This window comes from Lissotriton helveticus, chromosome 8 (assembly GCF_964261635.1).
Source record: "Lissotriton helveticus chromosome 8, aLisHel1.1, whole genome shotgun sequence".
NCBI classification, from domain to species: Eukaryota; Metazoa; Chordata; class Amphibia; order Caudata; family Salamandridae; genus Lissotriton; species Lissotriton helveticus.
In genome coordinates this window covers 337,334,271-337,347,221 of record NC_136069.1, presented here as the reverse complement: position 1 = coordinate 337,347,221, position 12,951 = coordinate 337,334,271, and the positions used below count along the sequence as shown (strand labels likewise).

Genomic DNA, 12,951 nt, shown 5'->3' with positions numbered 1-12,951 from the left:
GTTCCACCTACAACCCCGCAAAGCCGGCCGCGTCATAAATTCCCCAGTGTATACCTGGCAGTCACTGCCTAGGATAGCCCGGTCTCTAGGACCAGTTGTAACCAGGAACCAGAACGATTAAAAATATGAGACCCAAGAGGTCTGAACTTCAAAAGAAGAGCGGAAAAAGTATAGCAGATCATAGAAGACAGTAGGAATAAGTACAGAAAGAAGACTAGGAGAAAGAAGGGCCCCAGGGCACGTCAGAGATGGCAGGGGGGGGGGGAGGAGCATGCATCAGGCAGCTGCACCGTCCACACCACCCACAGCACTCTAGGCCTCATGCACTGGGGTGTCTTATGATAGCAGCCTGTCCGGCTCAGGGGGGGCCACAGCGTCCTCCACTAATCGTAGGGCCCGGAGCTTAGGGAGCATGTGTCGCGCCTGCTCTATTGCACATAGATATTTCACCAGGGGTTGCCACACCGCCTTAAAGCGTGTGTCGCAAGCCTGCAGTCTAGCTGTGAGGAGTTCCATTGAGATGACGTGCCAGAGTCGCACAAACCACGCAGCAATGGGCGGCGCCTCCGTTTTCTTCCAGTATAGAGCAATGAGCTGCCGAGCTGCCCCCAGCATCTGAAGCGCCAATGCCCAATCGGTCCGGGTCAGTGCCCTCAGGCCTACAGGTTTGATACCCAGCAGTATCGTGCTAGTGGCTTCAGGCAAAGGAAACCCCAAGACCCCCCTGATGTGGCTCAAGACCTCCTTCCAGAAGAGGTTTAGCGAAGAGCAGGTCCACCATATATGCAAAAAATCACCAGTTGCCGATCGACACCTCCAGCACTCAGGGGAAGAGGCGGGTACATATTATGCAGGCGCTGTGGCGTATAGTACCACTGGGTCATCATGTTATATGCATTGTCCTGTTGAGGTATGCTATGATATACTTTGGGGATGTCGCTCCACAGACGGAGCCACTGTGCCGGGGCGATGTCTGTGCCAGCGTTGCTGGTTCGGATGGGATGGCGGCGTGTGAGGATGCTGCAAAATCTGATAGATTTTGGAGATCAGGCCCCTCGATTCAGTGAAGGAGCGAGCTAACCGCTCAAACGGGGTGAAAGCACGCGTAGCCGCCTGATAGGTTTCATCTGCCATTACCCAGTGCCTCAATTGTGCATATTGCGTCCTAGCCTCAGGTGGCAGTTGGAATTCCTCTCTGCAGTGGGCGAAGGTCTTAAGAGAGCCCCCATCAAACAAATCCGTGAGGAGTCTACATTTCCCTTTAGGCCACTTATGGAAAGCTCTGGTGCGATGCGCCGGGGGAAAGCTCGGGTTCCCCTCAAGTGGGGTATGTGGCGAGGGAAAGGTCGTGAGGCCCCTGCGTACCGCTATCCTGTCCCAGATCTCCAGTACCGTTTTCGTGGGCACCGCCAAGTATGCACTTGGGGACCGCCCCGCCTTGGGTTGCCATGCCATGTCCCAAATGGTGCGCCCAGTCACGGCACGATCCATATGTAGCCACCCCTTCTCGCTCTCAGTCGTGCCCCATTCTATTATGAAACGGAGGTGTGCTGCCCAATAGTACTCCACCAAGTTAGGGCAGGCCAGCCCCTCTCGGTCTCGCGGGGCCATGAGAAGCGCTTGGGAGAAGCGAGGCCTCCTTCCCCCCCAAATGAAATTGGTTAAGTCTCTCTGTAAACTTCTAATGTTATGTAGCGGTCTGGGAGTTGGGAGTCACTGGAATAAATATAAGATTTTAGGTAGAATGGACATCTTAATCGCATAAAGTCTGCCCAGCCATGACGGCACGAGCAGCTTCCACCGCCGTAAGTCTTTCAGGACCTAGCGTTGGCACTCCCACCAGTTGGCTTGCGTCCAACCGTCCAGCGAGGGGGTCAACTGTAAGCCGAGATAGCGGATATGCTGTGCCGTCCAGCGGTAGGGGGCTATCTGCTCCAGATGGGGGATTTCTGCCTGCGGGATGGTAAGGTTGAGTGCCCACGACTTGCTGTGGTTGATTTTCAGGCCCGAAACACTTTCATAAAGGCATAGCGCTTAGTGCACTGAAGGTAAGGACTCTCGGGTCTTAGTAAGTGTAATGATGAGGTCATCCGCGAAGAGCGCTACCTTGTTGTTTTGACCGCCTAGGGGGATGCCATGGATGTCGGGCGCCCGACGAATCATATCCGCCAGTGGCTCTATTGCCAAAGCAAATAACAGGGGCAAAAGTGGGCAACCCTGTCTGGTTCCCCTCCCGATGTGGAACGGTTCCGTGAGCTGTCCATTCACCCGGATCCTGGCCCGTGGTGCCAGGTATGGTGCCATGATCCTAGTGACCATCTTCCGACCCAGCCCTATTCTGTACAGTACCGCCCTAAGGAAGGACCAGTCCACCCGGTCGAACGCCTTTTCCGCGTCTAACGAAAGAAGACAGGCTGGGATCTGCCAGTGATAGGCCTTCCCCACGATTTGCGCCACCCTGCGTACGTTGTCGGCCCCCTGTCGGTTGCGGATGAAACCCACCTGATCAGGGTCTATCAGGCCCTGCATATGGGGGTCCAACCGCCTTGCCAACTTGGTGTATATTTTAAGGTCAGTGTTTAGCAGGGCAATTAGGCGGTACGACGCACACATTGTGGGGTCCTTTCCAGGGTTCGGGATCAAGGCAATTTCCGCCAGCCCCATATCTGGGGACGGCCCCTCCTCATCAGTTAAAGAGTTATATAACCGAAGAAGGTAGGGACCGAGCTATGCCTGGAACATGCGGTAGAAGGATAGAGGAAGCCCATTAGGTCCCGGAGTCTTCCCTAGGGGAAGCTCTCGAATGGCTGATGTTATCTCCTCCTGCGTGATTGAGTCTTCCATGAGCTTCGCATAGTGGGGGTATAGTGTCGCACCCTCATACCTCCCCAGAACTTCGTCCACCAACTCTGGCGGCGGTTTCTCCTCCATGTACAGCGCTGTGTAGAAGTCCCTGAACGCCTGGCATTTGTCCTTCGCCGCCGCAACCTTGGTCCCGTTCGGCAGCTGAACGTTCGCTATATGCGCTTTAGCGGCTCGGGCTCTGAGTCTCCTCGCCAATAGCCTCCCCACCTTGTCCCCTCCTTCGAAGTACCTCTGTTTTAATGCCAGGAGCAAGTTCTCCGCCCGATTTGTGCGCAAAACCCTCAGCTGGCCTCTAAGATTAGCTAACCACCGTCTCGACCGCAGAGTGGAACCGCCCTGGTCCTGGAGTTCTGCCTTTTTGATGTCTCCCGTCAGTTCGTCCTCCAACGCTCTGGCCTCTCGCGACCTCGCGATCGAGAGGGATGTGATGTGCCCCGTTATCGTAGCCTTAAAGGCGTCCCAGACCACTGGAAAGGGCGTCTCAGGCAGATCGTTACACTCGAAGTAGGAGACAATGGCCCTCCTAATGTCCTCCACATCCGCCGCGTCCCGAAGGATATGCGCGGTAGACACCACCTTCGCTCTCGAGTAGGGCAGGCGGCCGGGTCCTGCAGGAGTAACTCAACGTGGGCGTGGCCGGAAAGCGAGATATCGGACATTGTGACCCCTAGGATGTCGCGGGAGAGATCGTGTGATATAAACAAGTAATCGATGCGAGAGTAGGAGCGATGCGCATGGGAGTAAAACGAGTACTCCCTCTTGTCCGGGGAAAAGTAACGCCATACATCAAACAGCCCTAAATCCGCGATCTGCTTGCGCAGCGCCGGAGACATTGCCCCCGCACTACTGAAGGAGCCCTCACTCCGATCCATCTCAGGGCTCCAGACCAGGTTAAGATCCCCTCCCAGAATGAGCGAGGGCCCGCCCCGCGGCACCTGGTCCCGCAAGAGGTCTCGAAGGTAGCGATCCTGCGCCTGGTTAGGGGCATAGATATTGCACAGCGTGAAGCGGCGGCGTCCCACTTCCACCCCCACTCTGAGGAAGCGCCCATCACCACCTTGAAAGGGTCTATCGCCTCCCCGCCTGATACCAGCCCTGCACAACACTGCCACTCCTGCTGTTTTCGTGTCTGCTGCAGCCCAGAACTGAAGAGGGTACCTAGGGTGTGCCATGCGCGCGGTGTCAGCTTCTAAAAGGTGTGTCTCCTGCAGGAATATGATGTCCGGGTCGTGACGAGTGAGATAGTGCCATACCTGTTTGTGCTTGTTAGGCGAGTTAAGGCCTTTAACGTTGAGTGTCAGTACCTTTAAAGGGTTTGGGGTATTTACGGCCATGCTAGAGTGTGCCATAAGCCATCCACGCCCCCACAGCGGTCATCCCGCCCACTCCACACACACTATAGGCTTGCATCCTCACACCCCAACACGACCCAATGCCCAGCGTCCCCTCCCCGCACCTCCCTGGGAAAAGAGAGAAAGAGGAAAGAAGAAAAGCAAGAGGCAAGAGAAAGGGAAAGAGAGCAGAAAGAGAATGGGTGGCCAAACGGGCCACCGAGTTTTGCAGAACCATCGCGGCCAACAGGGCCGAAGTACACTGTCCCCGTTACAGGGCATCCTACACCCGCAGGTTTGGATGCACTCCGGGATGTCACTCCCTTAGGGGCAGACCAACGGGGGCTGTGGTGGTCTGAAAGAACAAACAACCGAGGAGCTCCCGCCCCTCCCCAACCCGCACATCGGGAGTCGGGACCGTGAATGAGGGGCCGCACTGCGTCGGCACCCACTAGGTCGTGCAGGATTAGTTGTGAAACCCCCCTGCTAGGAGGAGAGAAGTAAACGTCTCTCAATTCATGGCGTTGGGGAGCGCTCGCCCAGCTCTTCTTTATCCCCCTCGAGGGACCGGATGTGGGCTATGATGTCCTGTTTGGCTAGGGAAGGCGAGCGCTCAACATTGGGAGAGGCGCGGTGATGTCGCGGTACCGTGGTCCAAGATGGCTCAGCCGGCGTCCTTTTCTGTCTGCGGGGCTGCGATGGACTCGCCGGCGGTGTCATCGTTGGCAGGCGGATGAGTTGTGCCACCTCCGTGAAGGATCGCACGATTCTGCGCTTGGATTCCCACTGGAATATGAGTGCAAACGGGTGGCCCCACTGGTAGGCGATGCCCATACTGCGCAGTTTTTTGGTCACCGGGCGAAACGCACGTCTCCTCTTCAAAGTGTTGGCCGCCAAATCTTGAAAAATCTGGATCTTGTGCCCCCTGTATCGCAGGTCCGGCTTGTCTCGCGCAATTTTCCAGATAGCCTCCCTTTCGGTGAAAAAATGGACCCTGGTCAGAATGTCCGGTAGGAGCCGCGGCCTACCCGCGGGCCCAGCCACACGATGCGCCCGATTCAAGGCCGGAGGAGATGCATTCTCGTCCCCCCCAGATCTCGTGAAGGAGCTGCGCCACGTAGCCCATGATTTCCTCCCCTTATTCTCCAAGCGGAATCCCCCGGATAGGAAGGTTGTTGCGACGGCTCCTATTCTCCAAGTCCTCCTGCTTGACTTGAAGCTCGATGTTCTGTTCTTCAAGGGCCGCCAAGCGCTGCCATAGGTCTTCCTGGTCTTCCGAGCGCGCGTCCATCGTCCTTTCCAGCCCGTCCACTCGGTCCCCAAGGTCCGTCACCTCCTTCCGCAGTTCCTTCATGCACGTGTGCACCTCGGACCGCAGGGACCCATCTCCATTTTCAACTACGACATAAAGGAGGTCATAAACGCCTGGGTGACCAGTGGGGAATCCCCTACAGTCTGAGACGAGCCCGCACCAGCAGCAGGTGCCCCCACTTTCCCCCACATGGCTACCACAGTGCTGTCCTTGGGGGCCACAGATGGGTCAGTTTTATTTCCCTTGTTGGAGCGCGTCATCATCAGAGTTGCATCCCCCAGTCAAAGGGCACGGCCGGACCCCTCAATATATTGGGTAACAAGCAAGTCCAAGATCGAGCCAAGCAAGGACACAGACACACTCCCAGACAGGAATCCGCCCCAGCCATGGGGTATAGGCCAACGTATAGAGAGATCAACACAGTAGATGCGGGGACAAATGAGAGGCCCAGCCGGTCACTCCACAGCCCAGAACCTCAACAAAGAGACCTCCTTCGTGGGCACCCAGGCAGCAGGGATTACGCTCCGAAGCCCCGGCTCCAGGCCCTGTCGCTATTCCCCTAGATCACCACGCCAAACACCACAAATATTCGGTTCGCCTTATCTATCTGCCAGCCCCCACATCAAGTCCTTATTCCCCGCCAAGCACCACACTGTCCAGCGTGCAGGGAGGCCAAGTGGAGGGTAGATAGCTGACTATGTCCCTTCCCAAAGGACCGTTGCGCAGAGCACCAGGCCTCTCAAGGGCAACCCCACAGTCACGCAAACAATGGCAGGCTGAGTCGTTCAGCGCTGTCCTTCACACTGAGCCAGGTCCACTCACCTCAATGGCTGGAGCTGCCTCAATACTGCGTGCACCTGCAGTCTCTCTCCAATGGGCCTGGTCGCAGCAAGTGCCCGCCGCCTCAGGTCGCAGGACAGGGCAGGCCCAGGCCGCGTCGTCATTCACGTTGTCCGGTTATAGCCCCACCGGTCACTGATGGCCGCCAATAGGTCAGGGCCAGGCCAGGCCAGCCCCCCTCCGTCCAACAAGGGCACCGGCAGGCCGCCCCAGCAACTCCTCCAGGGTTCACCTCCTCCACTGCAGACCGCTGAGCCGGATGGAAAGGGAAATCGCCTGCCAGGCCCTCACCAGCCGCCGGTCACCCACAACTCGCCGTATTGCCTCCAGAGGGGAACACCAGCCAGTCCGTTCAGGCAGCCCAGCGGCAGGCCCCGCCAACACCGGGGTCTCCGCCGCGTCCAGCAGCCTCTGATGCACCACACTCGCGTGGAGCGATTCCGCTCCTCCGGGGCCGCTCAAGATTCAGGCAGGGGAAAATGGCGCCTCCCAACAGCCCCGGCCGGTCGTCCCCCGGGCAGCAGAAGAGGGGCAGGGCCTCGCACCCCCCACCACAGAGCCTCAGCAGTGGACAAGCATCCCCGTAAAACAGACCAATAAGTGATCAAACAAGTCAAGCTAAGCGAGTATGCACAAGGAACAATGAAGGCCTGCAACAAAGCACAGATTGTATAGCCGCCCATGAGATATCAACCAACTCAACACATAACAGTAATGTTATAGGGCTACTTTGCAGGTATAACATTACTGTTATGTGTTGAGTTGGTTGATCACTTATTGGTCTGTTTTACGGGGATGCTCAACCCTGATGGCCGTTCTATTGTTATTGCATGTGGACATAATGTCGTGATTCTGTAGCCAGTACTTCTAGTGCCTATGATAACTACGATTATTCTCACTTCCAAGTGTTCTATCCTTGGATTATAACAGTGCCCCCTGATACGTTCATCTCTGACATCACGAATTCCACACATGATTTATGGTAGGGATTATTTTTCCGTCTTGGTCCTTAATGACTCTTGTTCCATCCTTTGGGGTCCCCCCCCCCTTTTCTTGTTTTAATATTTTCTAGTAACGTTTCTCCCTAGCACATGCACTTTGACCAGTAGGTTATTATGCACTTTATTGTTGGTCAAATCTTGTCATAAATTCTTGTCTGTTCACAGGTAGTGTCTTTTGTGATTTGTTAAAGTTCTCATGTATATGTGTAATGTTCCAGTGTTTTTTATATATGTGTCATTTTAACATTGTCCATGTTTTTGTAACTTTGTGTAAACATGTTTATATATAAGTCTTCTAAATGTTTGTATTTAATACTTCCAGCCTTGATAAAGTCTCAGCAAGAGACGAAACACGTGTTGGCGAACAATATGCTGGAAAAATCCTTATGAAATTTTGAATAAAGAAACCTTGAAGAATACAGACTTGGATCTCAAATTATATTGGCGTCACAACTGTCGATCCCGTACTATATATAAAGAAACTGCTCCTTTGAACTGCATCTGTGTTTGCTTGTCTGAACACTCCTGTGTATAAAAGCTTGAGTGCTGAGGGCTATATACTAGAGCTCGTTGTTGATTTTTACCAATTTGGAGTGCTGTAATTAGAATTTCCCCATATACACTGACTCGGGCTTACATTTCGGTGTTTGCCTATAGCACCTTTGAATAGTAGGTGCATAGATTTTCTTTAGCACCCAAGATACCATTACTGTTTCTATTGCGTTGTTCTAACTCTTCGTGTACTATTTCATGATATATATTTGTGGCTTATAGAATAGTGCGGACATTTCCCTCGGGAACACCACTATCCTCTCATTTTTTATTCTCCCTTGTAAGTACCTGCTCGACGGCTGTCTCTACTCCCAGCACCATCCAGTGCCGGGAGCAGTTATTGGCCACAAAGCTAAACCCCTCCTTAAACATGGGAACATCCATAAAGATGGCCGGTTTGATCTTCATTTGCAGGCCCACAGGGATAATGTTTTCTTGGAGGTACCTTGTTAGCAAATGCCCATGGAGGCGAGTCCGGATTAGCTTTTTCTCTAGTCTTTTAAGACGAGAGATTTTATCATTTAGTGTAAAGTCTATATTCGGGGCTGTAGTAGAGACAAAATTGTTTGATGGATTCTGTATCAATTGATTTATATAATCCTCTGTATATGAGAGTAATTCGTTCTCCACCATGGTACTGCTTGCTCTAGTCAAGCTTCTGAAAAAACCTAGCAGGTGTGCACCTGCTCAGGAAACGTTAGACAAGGGGGGGTTTTACCCAATAAAGTCACTGGGACCTGGGTGCTATATGATATATAGAGACAGGGGTCCCAGTGAGAGGTATCAAAAGTACACAATAAATATTTCAAAAAATAAATATAACAAAAGAAAAACATACAATTCAATTAACACACTGTTATTTAATCACAATGTGTTATTCAAGCTGCATATATCATTCTGGCAACACAATTGTTAAAGTGCCCCGGGTAAAGGAGGGTAGGATGGGGTGTTTGTGTGAGAAAAGAGGGATGTGCAGAATTGGTCATAGTGCAAGCAATAACATCAGAACATAAAAGCACATGGAAAAACATCAAACTGGCTTAAGAACACTGAGCCAGTGTATATAGGTGGAGCAGCTAATGCTCTACAATTTCACATAATACCATGCTACTGCCGCTAATGTTAGTAATCGCAGTATTGGTTGCGCCGGGTGGTGTGTAGTTGTAGCCGTCGACGTTTCGACCCCAAAGCATAAAGGTAGGTATACGTTAAACCTTAAGACGGGGTCTTCATCAGGACAAGGGGGACCCAGAGGGGCTTGTAATTCTGTGAAGATGAGGTGAAAAAAGTCGTAATATTATGAAAAATAGAAAATATATTAAAAGCGCGCTAAGGGCGCCAAAGGACATGTAAAAACACTGGTTAATTATTCACCATGGGAAGTTAGGCCGTCCGGCTCTCAACGAAGACGGGAGAACGTGGAACAACCTGTAAGACAGGGTGGGAGAGTACTTCACAAACATTCAATTGCGATACTCGAGATCCGAACAAGCTGGATCATGGACGATAACTCACTTGTTAATTGAGTTATCAAACTTCTAGAGGTCAAGTTCAGTCAGATGCCGTCATGGTCATCTCACTGCTACAGAGGATAAAACAACAAACATAGTGGCGTATGACTCGCACCTTCAAATTGCAAAAGTCAATTATAAACATAAACAACTCCGAAGAGGGTGCGCATTCTCTCACTTGTGAACGGAGCTCAAAAGAGGTCAATCGATCCCTGTTAATCAAGTCAGTCATACTCCATCATTAGCGTCTCAGTGCTACAGGCAAGAATATAAACGAAGGCTGTAAAGTAACTCCAGCTATTACACTGGCGTACACATAACCGAGCATCTAGGTACATGAAACATAACCGTGAAAAAATGTCAACTCACATGCACGGGCCGGTTAGTTGCAGCCGTGCTTCAGAACGAACAGGCCGCAGCCGCGGTCTTCGTACACTAAAAAATCAGGTAAAAAAAAGGGGCGATTAGGGAACCTATCTACTGCCACATGGTATTCCCCGTACCTAACCGTGTGCAGAGCTCTGAGTTCTTACCTCCAAAAAGGTGAGGGAATCTCCACAACCTCACGCTACTCCGTCCGGTCTAGCAATGTACCTGGCAGCCGCGTTCAGCGGTGTAAGGCTGCCGCGTGCACGTGTGCCATGACGTCACGTCTTGAAAGTATCGAAAAAAGACTAATCAGTTTCAAAAATATTAAACAATATTTTTTAAATTAGTCCTTATCAATGTATCTACAGGGCGGTGTAATAGCACTAGGGTCATGAGTACCCATTCAGTGAAATCACGACTTGAAAAGTTCATGTACCATACCGCAGATTATGTTAACATCGCGCACCTCATGCACAGAAGGGTGTAGGCGAAACCACAGTTAAATATGACCATAGTAGCCCGCAAATGTATTAATTACATATTATTTTGAAATATTCTTAAATCGTGCCGCAAAACATTAAATAGACATTTCTCAGTAAACATTTGTGGGAAATAAATGGGCATGTAGTTAGATTTCACGATTTTATCGTTGAACACATAAAGCTCGCCGCGCACCTCTCACACAGGAGGGTGAAGGCGACATTTGTCAAAAATGCATCAATAGTAATACTGTCAGTGCAACACATTTAATTCAATCCCGGCGTGCCTATACAAGAAAGAGACCAGTAAGTACAGCCTAAGTGTGTGATTTAACGACCCAGTCTCGCCAATTGTGCGTGACTACTGTCAGCCTCATTGAGGCCATTGTTGATTGAGTCCAGAGTGGCCATCCATTTAGACTCACGAATGTTCAAGATCAATGAAATGTCCCCTCCCCTTGGTCCTAGCGTAACCTTTTCCAGGACTAACCATTTCAGAACATCGGGGGTATGTCCATGTCTTTTGCGGTGGTCTACCAATGGGGCCCCAGGTACATCACATCGGATTCTGCTCCCATGTTGTAAAATTCTTGCTTTTACTTTTTGCTGTGTCTGTCCCACATATAGCTGGTCACAAGGGCATTTAATCACATAAATTACATTCGTAGTATTGCAATTAGTATGCGATTTCAATGTGAAAGTTCTCTCTTATATCTCACCTATATTAAGGATAGAGCATGGGCTAGAATATCCACAAAGGATTGGGCCAGAATACTGAACTCATCTATCCCGACCCCCTCGGAAGACCCGACCACTGCGGACAGTAAATTCAGAGCATGGATTACCACTTCTCTAGACTCCATCCTCCCAATAAAAACCCGCGAGAATAAGAACGATAAACTAGGATCTGCCCCGTGGTACACTCCGGAACTCCGGACCCTCCGTAAACACTGTAAAAAAGCAGAACGGATATGGAGGAAAGACTGGCAGCACGCAAGCAAAGTTGCGTATCAGCAATCGGTGAGAACATACAAAGTTTCTCTGAAACTCGCCAAAGCCTCTCATTATGACACCAGGATTAAAAATGCTACTAACTCGGCTAGGGAATCCTATCTCATCGTTAAAGAGTTACTGAAAAAACCTGTTCCACCCTCGTCTAACACACCCCCGGTGGACAGAAGTAATGAGCTGGCCAACTACTTCAATGCTAAAATCGACCGCATCCTAACATCTTTGCCCCCTCTTAGCCTACCGAACAACATGAACACTGAGGATTCCACTAATTACTCAGAAAACAGTCTGTCTCCCCAGCTCACCTCCTTTAAAGCAGTAACAAGAGACGAGGTAGAATCCACTTTGATCAAAATGAAAAGCGGATCCCCTTTAGATCCCGCTCCGATCAGATTTCTCAAAACTGTAGCCCCAGTCGTAGTGCCCACAATTACGGAGCTCATAAACATATCACTTTCCCAAGGCTCGGTCCCCCCCAGCTGGAAAAGTGCAATCATTAAAGCACTTCTAAAGAAACCCCAACTTGACCCCACAGACATGGCGAACTACCGACCCATTTCACTCCTCCCCTGTATCAGCAAGGTGGCCGAGAAATTGGTCAATGGCCAACTGTCACGGTACTTAGAAGCCAATAACATCCTACGGCAGTCCCAGACGGCTTTCCGCCCAGGTCATGGCACGGACTCCGCTCTCCTCGCCGTCATCGAGGAGGCGAGATGCATCCTGGATTCAGGAGGATCAGTGGCAGTGATCCTCCTGGATTTAAGCGCAGCCTTCGACACAGTTAACCATCGTGTCCTTCTTCATCGGCTAGCTGCGGCAGGGATTGCAAGTTCGGCGCTCAATTGGATAGAGTCTTTCCTCTCAGGGCGCTCGTTCCAGGTGTGGGATGGCAACTTCCACTCTGCCACCCTCCCCCTCACGAGCGGGGTCCCCCAGGGGTCCTCATTAAGCCCAACTTTATTCAATGCTTACATGGCTCCCCTTGAAGATGTGGTCACCTCCTTCGGGATTAAAATAGTAAGCTACGCAGACGACACCCAACTAGTCGTCTCACTTTCCCAACTGGACAAACACCCTGACAATCTACAAAACTGCCTTAAAAATATTCACACCTGGATGTGTGAATCAGCACTAAAATTAAACGGGTCAAAGACCGAGGTCATGTTGCTGGGCAAGCAGTGGTCCACCATCCCTCCTTCGGTTTGGCCAGCCGTCTTCGGGGAAATCCCCACCCCGAAACAGGAAATTAAAACCCTAGGAGTATGGCTAGAGCCCGAGCTGTCGATGAAGTCTCAAGCTACCAAGACAGCGGGGACCTGCTTTGGTCTAATGCGCTCCATCCGGAAGATCCTCCCACTACTCCCGCCCCTATCCAGGAAACTCCTAGCCCAGGGACTGGTGCTCGCACGGCTGGACTATTGCAACATGATATACCTCGGAGCTCCAGAAGCTACCCTGTCCAAACTCCAGCGAACGCAGAATGCAGCCGCCCGGCTACTTTGGAATCTCCCCTCCAGAGTATCAGCCAGGCCAGCAATCCAGGCTCTTCACTGGCTTCCAATCCGCCAAAGGGTCGATTTCAAGACCCTCTGCACTGCGCACAAGCTGCTTAATGGTTCCGGCCCAAATATCCTAAGAGACCTGGTTACTCCTTACAAAGTCCCCAGGTCGCTCCGG

General features: G+C 51.5%; 1 long non-coding RNA gene across 1 annotated transcript; it reads left to right on the top strand.

Moving 5' to 3' along the window:
* Positions 1-7,253: 7,253 nt before the first annotated feature.
* Positions 7,254-7,768, top strand: LOC144771621 (uncharacterized). Its single transcript, XR_013599397.1, has 2 exons — positions 7,254-7,330; positions 7,672-7,768. It is a non-coding gene; the product is annotated as an uncharacterized LOC144771621 (long non-coding RNA).
* Positions 7,769-12,951: the final 5,183 nt, after the last annotated feature.